This window comes from Thalassophryne amazonica, chromosome 16 (assembly GCF_902500255.1).
Source record: "Thalassophryne amazonica chromosome 16, fThaAma1.1, whole genome shotgun sequence".
Classification (NCBI taxonomy): domain Eukaryota; kingdom Metazoa; phylum Chordata; class Actinopteri; order Batrachoidiformes; family Batrachoididae; genus Thalassophryne; species Thalassophryne amazonica.
This window is the reverse complement of record NC_047118.1, coordinates 52979955-52997638: the sequence shown is the minus strand read 5'-3', so window position 1 is coordinate 52997638 and position 17684 is coordinate 52979955.

Sequence of the window (17684 nt, the reverse complement as noted above, 5' to 3'; positions counted from 1 at the left end):
GCAATGACGCTGACATGCGCCTGACCCATTTAAAGTTATCTGCTACCTTGATGGGTGTTGTACTGCAATTTACCACAGGAACAGCAGCTTTTTCTGGATCACTTTGTCCCTCAACAACCTCCACTTCTTTATACAATCTTTAACCTCCAAACCAACACAGTATGTGCAATTTTCAAATTGCGGGTCATTTGAGCGTCTTTTTCCGGCTCCTTGTTGTGAAGATGGTCATATTTACGTCATAGTTTTCTGCAAAATGTTGCTGTTTTTGATCCATGTTTGAAATGTAATCGGTGTGCACTGCAAAAAAAAAAAACTTTGAAAATATAACGGGAGAGGAATGAGTGAAACCAGATAAATTACCTTGCAGTCTCTGTCGTTTAGCAGGTGCACGTCAGACTATGGGGAGGGCTGTGATCGAATGTGGTTGTCTTTGGTTCGCCACACCCAGGGAGATCTGTGTGAAATTTAACATCATATTACAGTGCAGGCAGCAAGAGGCATTTTGGTAATAATCACTAGCCTTGAATAAAAAGACCTGCCTCATTTAGGTGCCAGATCTGAGGTCTGGCAAGATCTGGCTTGTAAAAATAATCACCCGGGCTTTTTCTCGAATCAGCGAGTCAGTGCTGAACTTCATTTCATCCCTCTGTTACTGGGCATGTCCAGACTGCTCTGTCTGGTATATGGGAGGGGTTTTTAATGGAAGTGGATTGCTATAGGACGGGAAGTTTTGTCTGATTTCAGTAAAAATTTGTTTCACAAAATCTGGTATATACGTATGGTGTTTATTACATGGAAAGCCACACAAAACCATTGGGACTTTTGCTTGTGTCTAGTGAGTGAGAGTATCCAGTTTACGAGGTCTGTCAAGTTGACTGACACAAATGGACCTCAGGACCTACATAAGACTTACAGGTCTTCAGGAGGGGTGTTAACTTCAAAAACGCCAATCAGCTGCAAATCGTGAACTATCTGCAAACCGTTAATTCCAAATGTGAATACTGAAAAAATATCTCACAAAACGTGAATGCGGGTCTCGCAAAATATGAATATCATTCATGACACACACACACATATATATATATATATATATATATATATATATATATATATATATATATATATATATATATATATATATATATATATATATATATATATTCAGTTTAAAGTAATTTAAAGTAATTCATGGATTTTGCAAACTCTGTCACCGCAAAAATTATGTTTATTTATTTATTTATTTTTGGTGGGGACGGGGTTCACCAAGGTAACCCGAGCAGCTCTCACTTCCGGTGTCAAGTGGAAAGATGTGCAAAAAATTTAATTTTAGTTGTTGTTGTTGTTGTCCATTCGTCTGCTCCTGTTTTGTTCGGGGTCGCCAGAGCGGACACAGCCAGATCCGCATTGGTATTTGGCAGAAGTTTTATACCGGATGCAATTCCTGACGTAACTCCAGTGTTACCTGGAGAAACATACACAGCTGCTGGTGTTCCAAAGAGGTCTCCCATCCAAGTACTAACCAGATGTCACACTGCTTAGCTTCTGAGATCTGACAGGATCAAGCTTACACAGAGCTAACTGGCTGCCAAAAATTGAATTTTAGTGAATTAGTGAATTTTATTACTCATTATTTTATTTTAATGATTAAAAAAAATCACTAAAATTCCATTTTTGGACATTTTTTTTTCCAAACAGTGTGCTGTAGTATAACCAGCAGGACCACACTGATGTGTGCAGAAAACTTTGTGTCACTACACCGTAAAACGTTGACACTATTGAAAATTTAATTGAAAAAAAATTTCCAAAGTTTTTCACAATGACATTTTTCTAAACTGAATTTATTTAATATTTTTCTGGTGTCTTGTTTTTGCACTCGGCCGTCTGCGTGTTCAGGTCAATATTATTTTTCCAGCTAAGACGACAGTTCATACAGATAAAAATAAGGTTGTCACTCGTTCTCTACCTTCCTGAGGTTAGAAACTAGTGTTTGTTTTTCTACAATGTTTCTCTTAAGATTATTGAGTCATTTACCGGAGCGGGAGGGAACTTACGTTCCCGTTTGACAGGTTTACCGTCCCAGTCAAACTCCTCACCTGACACTGTCCATGGAGCAGGACACACCAAGCAGGACCAGGCGCTTGACACCAGAAGCGGGAGCTGCTTGGATCACCTCCCCACTTCAATGGCTGTAGTGACTCCCCCCCTCAAACCAAAAATTATATATATATATATATATATATGAATGACAGCGATCTGCGCTTCGAGGCGGCAGCGTCTCGCCGTTTCAAGTTGAAAACTTCCACATTTCAGGTTCTGTTAACCCAGTAAGTTGTCAGAGAACAGAGAACTTTCAGAAGAAGTCGGCATGAGGAGTTTATTCGGACATTCCATTGTTAACGGACATTTTGTAATGAAAGAACGTGCGGGCAGAGTCGCATGTCGAGCCGGACCTGACCGCGGTGGGTCGCAACAGGAAAAACACCTCCGGTGGAAACCTTAACGGTCAAGTTGGAACATACCCAAGCTGTTAAACAATTTCTCAGTTACTCACTTGTTGAAGGCCATCAAAAACCGGCTGAATTTTACAAATGGTTTTCAACATGGAGGTGTTTTTCCTGTCGCGGCGCACACAGATTTGCCGAGTCGTCACAGAAACGACTCAGCGAATTTGCGCGCACGTCTTTCATTACAAAATGTCCTTAAACAGTGGAATGTCCGCATAAAGTCCTCATGCCGGCCTCTTCTGAATCTTCTCTGTTCTCTCATGACGTCCTGGGTGAATTAAGCCTTAAATTAGGATGTTTTCAGGTTGAAACAGGCCGACGATGGCGCCTGGAAGCGCTGCAGGACGTCCCACTCCGTGGGAAGTCCTTACAGTGACAGAAACACCCCATAATTTCTCGAATAGTGTTCCTCACAGGTCCAGAAAAATTTTGATAAAGCAACGTGCGCCGTCTCGAGCAGCGTGTGAAACAAAGGAATTCAGCCGAGAGGGCTGAACCACATCTCACTCAAGGCCTGCCCACAGGGAAATGACGTCACCGACACGCGTGAAAAAACTCACGCATGCGCACGAGGGTTCAAGCATGATTGGTGTAATCGTACGTCATTCAAATCCATATAGTTAAAAAAAAAAAAAAGGGTCAGTTTATTACCTAATAGACCTTGTATATATATATATATATATATATATATATATATATATATATATATATATATATATATATATATATATATATATATATATTTATATATACAGTGGTGTAGTCTACATTTTTGAAGTGGGTAGACTGTGTTTTTTGCCCGTCATCAAACCCGTGCATTGCGCCCCGGTTATTAACATTTTTAACACCATAACAACAAATAGATCTATACTTTCCATCTGATCATTTATATTCTATATTTGCCACTATAAATTTGAGAAATGTGTCAGAATGTAAGTAAGTAATTTGCGCCAATTGCAAAATACAGTATAGAACAGTAAATCTAAAAGAGTGATTAAAAAATACAAAGATCAAATACATTTATTTTTTGGCATCTGAAAACCTAATTTAATAAAGAAATTTAATCAGGTCATAAACCAGGAATAAACAATGTTTAAATCCAGCCAAAAGTATCATATGCAAGCTACTGTGTATTGTTTAACAGTAAATAAGACAACTTTAAGTCACAGTCACTCAAAAAAAAAGTGACTGTGATTCTTTGTTATTAAGAAAGAAAAGTTCTCTTAACAATAATAAGGAGCAGATTATTGCCTCCCAACTAACTATATTGCAAGAGTTCACTTTTCCTCCCTCTATTTAGTATCGGATATGAGCCTGTACTGTCAAATTCAGCAGCTGCAAGATTCACCCTTCATATAATCCACATGGCCCCACGTTGTTTGTGGACAGTTTAGGCGCATAAACAAAAACAAAACAGAACACACCGGTCTACATGAGCCTGCACTGGCTGCAGAGCCTCACGCCTCCTACCACAATCTCTGTTGAAGTTGACAGTCCATCACCAGGTCCAGACGGGGGACTGGAACCTGTAGGCTTTATGGTCCATAAGGAAACCTACCCAGTATAAACAAGCTAGTATTAGTATACGTTAAGTTCCATTAAAACAGCAGCTAGGCTGAAGGACAGAAGCCGGGACAGAAGCTAGCTCCCAGAAAATTCACATACAACAATGAAAATATGGTAGATGCTTTACTTTGCAGAAACCTTTTCAAAACATTGTAGGCCAAATCAGTGGCACAAAAGTATAGTATGAAGACAACCAACTAACTAACTAAGACAACCATGCAACTACTGAGAGTATGCCACTTACCAATTCCAGTCATTTTAAAACTATACTATCAAACAGCCAACAGGACTCAAGCTCAAGAGACTTCTGTAGATTACCGGCAAAACTCTATTATTTTTTAAAAAGCTGTTTCATTTTATATTTTAACAATAAATGAACGGATCATTAAAAATGTCCACGAATCAAAGTCAAAAGACATTTGCACAAGTAGAAGCTCTCCACTTATTGTGCTCAAATTCATATTTTAGAAATGACTCTGTCCTGATAACAACATTAAAAGGCAATTACATATTTTGTCAAAATTACAAGTTGAAATGACCATTAAAAAAATTCATCAAGAGGTTTATGTCACAGAAATCCTACTTTACAATCACTGCAGTCATTGTTAAATTATTTCCTGTTGCATTTATAATAAACATTTGTATTTATTTACAGTGTCTGTTTTTCTGGTTGAAATGAGATATAAATAATCTACCAGACTTAAAAAAAATGTACAAATTTCCATGTTATTTTGTCTAAAAATAAATGTCTGAGGTTCCTTATGTTAAACAAGAAATTATCTAATCTGAAATAAACAGGTGGTTTTAATTTACAGATGAAAGGTTTCTAAAGAACCATTTATTGATTTATTTAGCTATTTTAATTAGAAGTGTTCTAAACTTTTTTAACAGTAATCAGAAATTCTGAGGTAACAAACAACAACAAAAAACATTTCCAAGGATTTTTCTTCAGAAAACTGCTCCATAAATGAGCAGTCCTGTGACACGTTTGTTTTGTACAGATCAGTGGTTTATTTCTACACCGATCCATTTTGTACAGATCAGTGGTTTCTGCCACTAGTCTTCCGTGTTTTGGCCAGACACATCGTTCCTATTGGACAACGCAAAGGTACGTCACAGCTCATAAAGTTGGATTGGCTTGAACTTTGTCCACGTCAGCCTGCCGACAAGCGGCAATGCGTGCTCCCGTCAGCATCTAAAAAGCAACACGTCTCATTGAAAATAATGCTTTTTAGACCATTTTTTGATGCATCTGACATATTCAGTGTGAAAGGCCCATTAGCTTAGTAAACAAATAAAAAACTAGCTGTCGTAGGCTAGCCCACTTACCAGCAATGCAGACAGCGCCAGCTTTATCTCCTCCACTCAGGGTGCAAACTTCATCAATCGGCCCTGAAGCACCAGGTGGACGTTTTCAAAAAAAAAAAAAAAATCTAAAACCGAGGCCTGTTTTCTTTTCATTTTTTCGGGTAATAATCACCATCGATACTTTCTCCAGCATTCTTCTTGTTTGTGTGCGGCTTTCGTGCTGATTATCACATCTCAAGCTCTTGCTTGCCTCTACTGGTGGTTGGCTCTCACTGCGGTATTGTATCACTTCCTGTTCCGGAGCACTGCGGTGTTTTTCTGTATCTGTTAGCTGTTTAATCTGCGCAGTTAGATTGATCTAGTTATCTAGATTACGATTTGTTTCCCAGTGTAATCTTTACGTGCCTTAACTAAAGCACTCCTTCTGCTGAATCACCTCTAAATTATTTACACATTATTCACTTTGCATGTTTTTAGGAATCCGCTAGCTTAGCGTAGCTACTAGCTCTTAGCCGGTTTAGCATGGCGGCTTCTCCTGTCTCTCCTGCACTTTTCTGCTCTGGGTGTGAAATGTTTAGTTATTCCTCGGCCTCCTTTAGCAGTAACGGTACTTGTAATAAGTGTAGCTTATTCGTAGCTTTGGAGGCCAGGCTGGGCGAATTGGAGACTCGGCTCCGCACCGTGGAAAATTCTACAGCTAGCCAGGCCCCTGTAGTCGGTGCGGACCGAGGTGGCTTAGCCGCCGTTAGTTACCCCCTGGCAGATCCCGAGCAGCCGGGAAAGCAGGCTGACTGGGTGACTGTGAGGAGGAAGCGTAGCCCTAAACAGAGGCCCTGTGTACACCGCCAACCCGTTCACATCTCTAACCGTTTTTCCCCACTCGACGACACACCCGCCGAGGATCAAACTCTGGTTATTGGCAACTCTGTTTTGCGAAATGTGAAGTTAGCGACACCAGCAACCATAGTCAATTGTCTTCCGGGGGCCAGAGCAGGCGACATTGAAGGAAATTTGAAACTGCTGGCTAAGGCTAAGCGTAAATTTGGTAAGATTGGAATTCACGTCGGCAGTAATGACACCCGGTTACGCCAATCGGATGTCATTAAAATTGACAATAATCGGTGTGTAACTTTGCAAAAACAATGTCGGACTCTGTAGTTTTCTCTGGGCCCCTCCCCAATCAGACCGGGAGTGACATGTTTAGCCGCATGTTCTCCTTGAATTGCTGGCTGTCTGAGTGGTGTCCAAAAAATGAGGTGGGCTTCATAGATAATTGGCAAAGCTTCTGGGGAAAACCTGGTCTTGTTAGGAGAGACGGCATCCATCCCACTTTGGATGGAGCAGCTCTCATTTCTAGAAATCTGGCCAATTTCTTAAATCCTCCAAACCGTGACTATCCAGGGTTGGGACCAGGAAGCAGAGTTGTAGTCTTACACACCTCTCTGCAGCTTCTCTCCCCCTGCCATCCCCTCATTACCCCATTCCCGTAGAGACGGTGCCTGCTCCCAGACTACCAATAACCAGCAAAAATCTATTTAAGCATAAAAATTCAAAAAGAAAAAATAATATAGCACCTTCAACTGCACCACACACTAAAACAGTTAAATGTGGTCTATTAAACATTAGGTCTCTCTCTTCTAAGTCCCTGTTGGTAAATGATATAATAATTGATCAACATATTGATTATTCTGCCTTACAGAAACCTGGTTACAGCAGGATGAATATGTTAGTTTAAATGAGTCAACACGCCCGAGTCACACTAACTGTCAGAATGCTCGTAGCACGGGCCGGGGTGGAGGATTAGCAGCAATCTTCCATTCCAGCTTATTAATTAATCAAAAACCCAGACAGAGCTTTAATTCATTTGAAAGCTTGACTCTTAGTCTTGTCCATCCAAATTGGAAGTCCCAAAAACCAGTTTTATTTGTTATTATCTATTGTCCACCTGGTCGTTACTGTGAGTTTCTCTGTGAATTTTCAGACCTTTTGTCTGACTTAGTGCTTAGCTCAGATAAGATAATTATAGTGGGCGATTTTAACATCCACACAGATGCTGAGAATGACAGCCTCAACACTGCATTTAATCTATTATTAGACTCTATTGGCTTTGCTCAAAAAGTAAATGAGTCCACCCACCACTTTAATCATATCTTAGATCTTGTTCTGACTTATGGTATGGAAATAGAAGACTTAACAGTATTCCCTGAAAACTCCCTTCTGTCTGATCATTTCTTAATAACATTTACATTTACTCTGATGGACTACCCAGCAGTGGGGAATAAGTTTCATTACACTAGAAGTCTTTCAGAAAGCGCTGTAACTAGGTTTAAGGATATGATTCCTTCTTTATGTTCTCTAATGCCATATACCAACACAGTGCAGAGTAGCTACCTAAACTCTGTAAGTGAGATAGAGTATCTTGTCAATAGTTTTACATCCTCATTGAAGACAACTTTGGATGCTGTAGCTCCTCTAAAAAAGAGAGCTTTAAATCAGAAGTGCCTGACTCCGTGGTATAACTCACAAACTCGTAGCTTAAAGCAGATAACCCGTAAGTTGGAGAGGAAATGGCATCTCACTGATTTAGAAGATCTTCACTTAGCCTGGAAAAAGAGTTTGTTGCTCTATAAAAAAGCCCTCCGTAAAGCTAGGACATCTTTCTACTCATCACTAATTGAAGAAAATAAGAACAACCCCAGGTTTCTTTTCAGCACTGTAGCCAGGCTGACAAAGAGTCAGAGCTCTATTGAGCTGAGTATTCCATTAACTTTAACTAGTAGTGACTTCATGACTTTCTTTGCTAACAAAATTTTAACTATTAGAGAAAAAATTACTCATAACCATCCCAAAGACGTATCGTTATCTTTGGCTGCTTTCAGTGATGCCGGTATTTGGTTAGACTCTTTCTCTCCGATTGTTCTGTCTGAGTTATTTTCATTAGTTACTTCATCCAAACCATCAACATGTTTATTAGACCCCATTCCTACCAGGCTGCTCAAGGAAGCCCTACCATTATTTAATGCTTCGATCTTAAATATGATCAATCTATCTTTGTTAGTTGGCTATGTACCACAGGCTTTTAAGGTGGCAGTAATTAAACCATTACTTAAAAAGCCATCACTTGACCCAGCTATCTTAGCTAATTATAGGCCAATCTCCAACCTTCCTTTTCTCTCAAAAATTCTTGAAAGGGTAGTTGTAAAACAGCTAACTGATCATCTGCAGAGGAATGGTCTATTTGAAGAGTTTCAGTCAGGTTTTAGAATTCATCATAGTACAGAAACAGCATTGGTGAAGGTTACAAATGATCTTCTTATGGCCTCGGACAGTGGACTCATCTCTGTGCTTGTTCTGTTAGACCTCAGTGCTGCTTTTGATACTGTTGACCATAAAATTTTATTACAGAGATTAGAGCATGCCATAGGTATTAAAGGCACTGCGCTGCGGTGGTTTGAATCATATTTGTCTAATAGATTACAATTTGTTCATGTAAATGGGGAATCTTCTTCACAGACTAAAGTTAATTATGGAGTTCCACAAGGTTCTGTGCTAGGACCAATTTTATTCACTTTATACATGCTTCCCTTAGGCAGTATTATTAGACGGCGTTGCTTAAATTTTCATTGTTACGCAGATGATACCCAGCTTTATCTATCCATGAAGCCAGAGGACACACACCAATTAGCTAAACTGCAGGATTGTCTTACAGACATAAAGACATGGATGACCTCTAATTTCCTGCTTTTAAACTCAGATAAAACTGAAGTTATTGTACTTGGCCCCACAAATCTTAGAAACATGGTGTCTAACCAGATCCTTACTCTGGATGGCATTACCCTGACCTCTAGTAATACTGTGAGAAATCTTGGAGTCATTTTTGATCAGAATATGTCATTCAAAGCGCATATTAAACAAATATGTAGGACTGCTTTTTTGCATTTACGCAATATCTCTAAAATCAGAAAGGTCTTGTCTCAGAGTGATGCTGAAAAACTAATTCATGTATTTATTTCCTCTAGGCTGGACTATTGTAATTCATTATTATCAGGTTGTCCTAAAAGTTCCCTAAAAAGCCTTCAGTTAATTCAAAATGCTGCAGCTAGAGTACTGACGGGGACTAGAAGGAGAGAGCATATCTCACCCATATTGGCCTCTCTTCATTGGCTTCCTGTTAATTCTAGAATAGAATTTAAAATTCTTCTTCTTACTTATAAGGTTTTGAATAATCAGGTCCCATCTTATCTTAGGGACCTCGTAGTACCATATCACCCCAATAGAGCGCTTCGCTCTCAGACTGCAGGCTTACTTGTAGTTCCTAGGGTTTGTAAGAGTAGAATGGGAGGCAGAGCCTTCAGCTTTCAGGCTCCTCTCCTGTGGAACCAGCTCCCAATTCAGATCAGGGAGACAGACACCCTCTCTACTTTTAAGATTAGGCTTAAAACTTTCCTTTTTGCTAAAGCTTATAGTTAGGGCTGGATCAGGTGACCCTGAACCATCCCTTAGTTATGCTGCTATAGATGTAGACTGCTGGGGGGTTCCCATGATGCACTGTTTCTTTCTCTTTTTGCTCTGTATGCACCACTCTGCATTTAATCATTAGTGATCGATCTCTGCTCCCCTCCACAGCATGTCTTTTTCCTGGTTCTCTCCCTCAGCCCCAACCAGTCTCAGCAGAAGACTGCCCCTCCCTGAGCCTGGTTCTGCTGGAGGTTTCTTCCTGTTAAAAGGGAGTTTTTCCTTCCCACTGTAGCCAAGTGCTTGCTCACAGGGGGTCGTTTTGACCGTTGGGGTTTTACATAATTATTGTATGGCCTTGCCTTACAATATAAAGCGCCTTGGGGCAACTGTTTGTTGTGATTTGGCGCTATATAAAAAAAAAATTGATTGATTGATCTGTCTATGAGCCAATTAAAACTCTTATCTAGCAGAGCGAGCGGGGGTGGGACATATGGTGCACTCTGCAGTGATGGACACCTGATGGCTGTCTTTTAAAGGGAGAAAATAAAATTACAGTCAATAAGTGCTTATTTTATTTACACTGTCATGTTCCCTGGGGCAATTTGAAGTGGGTAGACGGAAATTCCCGGTCATTTTAGTTGAGTAGATGGCGTCTACCTGCGTTCCACGTAAACTACACCACTATATATATATATATATGATGATGAATGATATTCACATTTTGCATGAGCTGTGTTTACGTTTTGTGAGATATTTTTCTGTATTCACGTTGCAATTAGCGGTTTGCGGATAATTCACAAGTTGCAGCTGATTTACATTTTGGGGGTTAACACAGGTGTTGGGGTTATGCAGCATATATGCTGTTTTTACTTTAACAAAACCCGGGCAGGTGGAAAGTCTTTTCCTCATTTATCAAATAGACCATAATTGGTATTTCTGGATGCAGTTGGTCACAGCCTGCCATGAACATGATGCATCTCTTGGCCACTGACAGTAATACTGATTCACCGTTGAAAATTCCTTCATAAACTCTGCTACACCAATTCAGCGTGACAAATTGTACAGCAAATGTGTCACCAGGTTTAAAAAAAAAGAAGAAAAATCTATGAGATTAATGCAACTGTAATGGTCAGAGTTTTCCAGCAGCCACTTTCCTGGATGCTGTGGAACTAAAGTCTCATAACAGGTATCGGTTTCCACTTTCCAGCTCCCTATGATTGAATAAATTGCTTTGCATTAGATCTACTTGCATGGTCCGTTCTTTTTGTATGGGTTGAGGATGTTTCTTCATGTATGCTACACAGCCCTAACAGAATCATTCATTGTTCCTCAAATGAAGATGAACTACATACATGTAGATTCCTCTGTAAACATTAGGCAATATTATGTTGTGCTACTGGGAACTTGTTTTCTGAAATGCTGTGCTGCAGAGTTTATATCGCAAAGAAAGTTTTGCATGTTTGGCAGAACATGTTTTTATTTTATGAAAAGTTAAAGGATTTTTTTTTCTTTTTTTGGTGACTTTAAAATTATGTAAAAGTGTTTAAATATTGTTATATTCATAGTCCTGCCGTCTAACATATTTTCTATTTCTGCTAGGAATTGGCAATTTATGTATTTGCTGTGTTAAAAAAAAAAGGTAGTAAGGTCCTAAAGTGCTATGTACTGTGCATTAGATAAATCCATTTATTATATGGCCAGACCAGTTACCATGACAATCGGTCCGGAACGCGTATCCCATTCGTTATAACCCAGAAAGCTAAAAATGATTAGAAAAACTAGGTCGGACATGAACATACTCCATAAATATCTAAACACCTTCAGAAAAAAAACCCCACACACACAGACTGAAAGCTTACTAGCTAATGACGCGACCATCTGTTAGCAGGTTCTTCACTGTGGTGAAGAAAGTGAACAGGTCTGACTGCGAGCCAAACACCGTCAGTAGCTTTCATATTCAAGGCGATACTGTGAGTTTGCGTGTTTATATTTATATACGAGGTCTGTTAGAAAACTATCCGACCTTTATATTTTTTTTAAAAACTATATGGATTTCCCTGACAATGAAAATCCGACGAGGGGGGTGGACCAGTGCAATAATCGTGCTGTCTAATCAGCATCTTCATATGCCACACCTGTGAGGTGGGATGAATTATCTTGGCAAAGGAGAAGTGCTCACTAACACAGATTTAGACAGATTTATGAACAATATTTGAGAGAAATAGGTCTTTTGTGTGTGTGTGTGTGTGTGTGTGTGTGTGTGTGTGTGTGTTGTGTGTGTGTGTGTGTGTGTGTGTGTGTGTATATATATATATATATATATATATATATATATATATATAATGTTTTACATCTTTGGACTCAAGCTCATGAAAAATGAGAGCAAAAACAAAAATGCTGCATTTATACTTTTGTTTATTTTGTGGGCTACAGGTGACCCAATTACAGTAGTCACTCCAATTTCTTTTCTTTCATTTTTGTGTAGTCAGTACTTTCATAATCCTGCTAATGCGTTTTCTTGTCCATCACCAATTAACTGTACAAGAATGAAGGAAGCAAAGAAGGAGGAAGAAACTGAACAAGTTTGTTTTTGCGCCCACTACATGCTACATACAGGCCCACTAACCAGCTTAGAGAGAGTTTGTACTAAGTGCTTAGCACGTGCCAACTCATGCAGAAGTAAAAAGCAGAAAGGTCCAGGGTAGAACAATGGTGCGAGTTGTACAGTCGGTTGCTGTGTTATTGATTAGAAAACTCACAGGTTTTGTACTTTTACTTCAGTTTTTTCTTGACAGTACAACACAAACACTGTGGCCATGTATGAGCGGAAGCCCCGCTCATGTTGGTGAGTGTAAATTCATGGCATTTAATCGATTGTACTTCTACACACACTGAATGGGTTCTTCCAAGTTGATGGAAATTCCGTGTGATGTTTTCGCTCATGTTTTATAAAATATTCCACTTACACATCAAAGCCAGTTGTAGTTTACTTTTAATCAAGTGGAAAACACTCATTTTGTGTGCTGCAGACCTAAATGTTAAGACTGGGTTTGGTTACAAGATGAGCTCTTTGCCCTTAAAGCTCTAGCTTTTGTCAATTTTTTATAAAAGATTTTGACTTAAAAATGTATTCTCCTGTGAATCTGACCTGAGCCTGTCTGGATACATAATGTTTCACCTCTTTTCTATGATAATCTGGCCTCATTAATTATGCAATTAATATTCTGAGTTGCGATAGACCTGTGGCGAATTTATGCAATAAATGAAAGATTATGATCCCTGAGATATTTTCAAACATAGAAGAACGACCATGACAACATCCACAGAACTCAGTCCAACAGAAATGTAATGACGAAACCTTTGACTCCACACAGAAGACATTTTGAACTGTGAATACAACCCAATTCCAATGAAGTTGGGACACTGTGTAAAATATAAATAAAAACAGAATACAATGATTTGCAAATCCTCTTCAACCTATATTCAGTTGAATACACCACAAAGACAAGATATTTAATGTTCAAACTGATAAACTTTGTTGTTTTTGTGCAAATATTTGCTCCTTTTGAAATGGATGCCTTCAACACATTTAAAAAAAGCTGGGACAGTGGTATGTTTACCACTGTGTTACATCACCTTTCCTTCTAACAACACTCAATAAGCATTTGGGAACTGAGGACACTAATTGTTGAAGCTTTGTAGGTGGAATTCTTTTCTATTCTTGCTTGATGTATGACTTCAGTTTTTCAACAGTCCGGGATCTCCGTTGTTGTATTTTGCGCTTCATAATGCGCCACACATTTTCAAAGGGTGACAGTTCTGGACTGCAGGCAGGCCAGTCTAGTACCCGCACTCTTTTACTACGAAGCCACGCTGTTGTAACGTGCAGAATGTGGCTTAGCATTATCTTGCTGAAATAAGCAGGGACGTCCCTGAAAAAGACGTTGCTTGGATGACAGCATGTGTTGCTCCGAAACCTGGATGTACCTTTCAGCATTGATGGTGCCATCACAGATGTGTAAGTTGCCCATGCCATGGGCACTAACACACCTCATACCATCACAGATGCTGGCTTTTGAACTTTGCACTGGTAACAGTCTGGATGGTCTTTTTTTCTTCTTTTGTCCAGAGGACACAATGTCCATGATTTCCCAAAACAGTTTGAAATGTGGACTCATCAGACCACAGCACATTTTTCCACTTTGCGTCTGTCCATTTCAAATGTGCTCAGGCCCAGAGAAGGCAGTGGCGTTTCTGGATGTTGTTGATGTATGGCTTTCGCTTTGCATGGTAGAGTTTTAAGTTGCACTTGTAGATGTAGCGACAAAGTGTGTTAACTGACAATGGTTTTCTGAAGTGTTCCTGAACCCACGTGGTAAGATCGTTTACACAATGATGTCTGTTTTTAATGCAGTGCCATCTGAGGGATCGAAGTTCACGGGCAATGTTGGTTTTCAGCCTTGTTGCTTATGTGTAGAAAGTTCTCCAGATTCTCTGAATTCTCTGATTATATTATGGACTGTAGATGATAGAATCCCTAAATTCCTTGCAATTGAATGTTGAGAAACATTGTTCTTAAACTGTTGGACTATTTTTTCAGGCAGTTGTTCACAAAGTGGTGATCCTCACCCCATCTTTGCTTTTGAACGGCTGAACCTTCTGGGGTTGCTCCTTTTTACCCAATCATGACACTCACAATTAGTGTTCTCAGTTCCCAAACGCTTATTACGTGTTGTTAGAAGGAAAGGTGATGTAACACAGTGGTAAACACCACTCTCACAGCTTTGTTAAAATGTGTTACAGGCATCCATTTCAAAATGAACAAATATTTGTACAAAAACAATAAAGTTTATCAGTTTCAACAAAATAAATATCTTGTCTTTGTGGTGTATTCGAATGAATATAGGTTGAAGAGGATTTTCAAATCATTGTATTCTGTTTTTATTAACATTTCACACAACGTCCCAACTTCATTGTAATTGGGGTTGTATTTTTGTGAAAACAAGAATTTTACTGGGAAATTAAACAAACAAAATCTGATTTATTTGAAGGTTCATCTTCTATCCTCTTTTGCTCATATATGTGTCTAGAAAGTGACACAAAAGGATCAGTTTACTTTGTCCTTCCACCCTTGACCTCCAACCTCAAACTGCTTGCAATCATGCATATAAGTACGCTATGATAGGTATATTGCGCTAAACTATCTGCCTGGGCTAGTCAACACATTATCCCAATATATTATTTGATTTAAATCAAATTCACTAAATTTGTTTTCAAGCCACCTGCATGATTAGTGAGCCATTATGTTAGCTGAATTAGCCCAGTTAGCTATCTTAGTCATGACTTTAGCAGTGATTCATCTGAAGGGAATACGTATATAAATTTAAAAAAATTATAACTTTTCACAAGATCTGTTCTCTTTTTTGACCCATTTATGCTTGAGAAAATCAGAATTTTTAAGTTACCATACCTCACCTTGAAGGCTAGCATAACAGTTGCCGCCATTTTAGATGGTTTTTTCCATCATCTCAAAGGTTTAGCAGTGTTGATTACTTTTAAACTGCATTATCCCAAATGTGAGAGCGCTTTATGAGTTTGTCTTAAAATACTGTAATAGTGGAGTGAATTTTCAACGTTGAAAAAATGGCAACAGAAAAAATGCATTAAAAAATGCTCAGTTCAGCTTGTGAATGTGGTTGCGAATTCCAGTGGGAATTCCTCAGTTTGGGATAACCATTACTTTCATGTTGCCTGACAAAGTACAGATAGAGATCATGTAACCAAATGACATTTACTTTAAGTTTTGTTTGCCTTACGTGTTTGTGTCAAATAATGTAAAGGTAATGCCAACTGCATATCTGACATTTAATATACCGAATTTTATGTCTCTGTATATGTCACAGCAGGCTTGCGTGTGCGTGACATGCATGCTGCTTGAAGGCTTTACTTTTTTTGTAAATTGATAACGAACTGGAGGAGACGCTGGCTGAGGACCAGATCTACAATAACTAGAACAGCCAGAACGGCACCTGTGAAAACCTTTCTAATATCTGAGAAGTTCCAGAGATCACCAGAGTGGGAAACTTTTCAGTAATGACGCTTTATTTTATATCACATTACTTTATTAAAACATATGTACTGTCATATAGTCAACATGATACATGTATAAATATGATATTCTGTGGAATTATGTTTAGTTCAGGTGGGAATGTGTTATTAGGTGCCAATACCCAAGCTAGACTTTGCAAAAGGGGTAAGGGTTTCATTCTCTCAAAAATAGCAAAATACAAATTATATACAAAAACAAGGAATGCAGTGACAAAAACTGGCCTAACAAGAGGTCAAAATAACCAAATTATGCTCAAAATAATGAAAAACACAACCAACAACATAACTTACCAAACACACTTTAAAAAACAGACAAAAGCTACAACCTAAAATCTGAAAAAGTCGTGATGGCCTGGATAAATGGAAATAACAAAAAACTAAACAAAACAAACTGTCTGTGATTGTGATGTTGACATTTATTTCATTTCACCTTATTATTTCTTTTTTTCCGGTCATCTTCAAATCATTTTTTATATCCATCCATTCCTGCATTTAAGGCCTGCAACACATTTAAAAAACAGTTGGTACAGTAAGCATTTACCACTTTGTAACTGTTTCAGGTGTTATTTTGTTGCAAACACATCTTAAGGTCTGCAGCAGTATGGGGTCATTGCTGTTGCATTTTTTTTTGTTCCAAAATTCCCCACACATTCTCTATTGGAGACAAGTCAGACCTGCAGGCTGACCAGTCCAGTACTCACCCGCAGCCATGTCTTTGCAGTATGTGCAGAATGTGGTTTTGCATTGTCTTGCAGAAAAACGCATGTATGTTCCTGGAAATGGCGTGGCTCTAAAATCTCATTTATACTATATATACTATACTATATATATATATATATATATATATATATATATACAATACTCTATTTTAATCATTTAGATTTTACTTAACATAGACACAACCTCATACCATGACAGACCCACAGTGTCCATTTCTTCCAAAAGAGGTCTGAAATGCTGATTCACACAACAATAGACATTCCCACTGTGTAATGGTCCAGTACAGAAAACTTGACACCACATCTGGGCAAGGTTAAGTGGCATTTGTGAATGTAACTCTGTATTCTAGTGCTTGACAAAGGTTTCTCAAAGTAATCCCTTACCCATGTGATTATATCAGCTATTGATGAATGACTGTTCTTGATGTAGTATTGTATGAGGGATTAGAGATCACAGGTGTTCATCTTCGACTTATATCCTTGTGCTTTACACACTGAAATTCTTTCAGATTCCTTGAATTGTTTAATGATATTTTGCACTGTAGAGGGAGAAACATGAAAATCCCTTCCAATCTTTCTTTGAGAAACATCATTTTTAAACATTTAAATAATTTTATCATGCACTTGCTGACAAACTGGAAATCTTCTGCCATTTTCGCTTCTCAAACACAGAGTCCTTCATGGATACTGCTTAGGTAACAAACGATGATTACAATCACCTTTTCAGAATATTTATTTTCATGGCATGTCAGGAGGAATCTACTGAATGATTGCTTTTTGTTTTTTGCTTGGAAACTCGGACAGAAATTCACTTGCTGAATTGATCAGACTTAACATCATAACTACAATTATGACATTCTCATTTATGTCTGTTAAGGCAGCAATATTACAAATACTATTAATTACTTTTGTTAAATCATTCACTTTTGTATGTCATGTTTGCAGTCTTTCTATAACCGTGAAGTTGCCAATGTTACATCTGCAATAATTGATATCATCTTTGTTGAAGCTAAAAATAGGT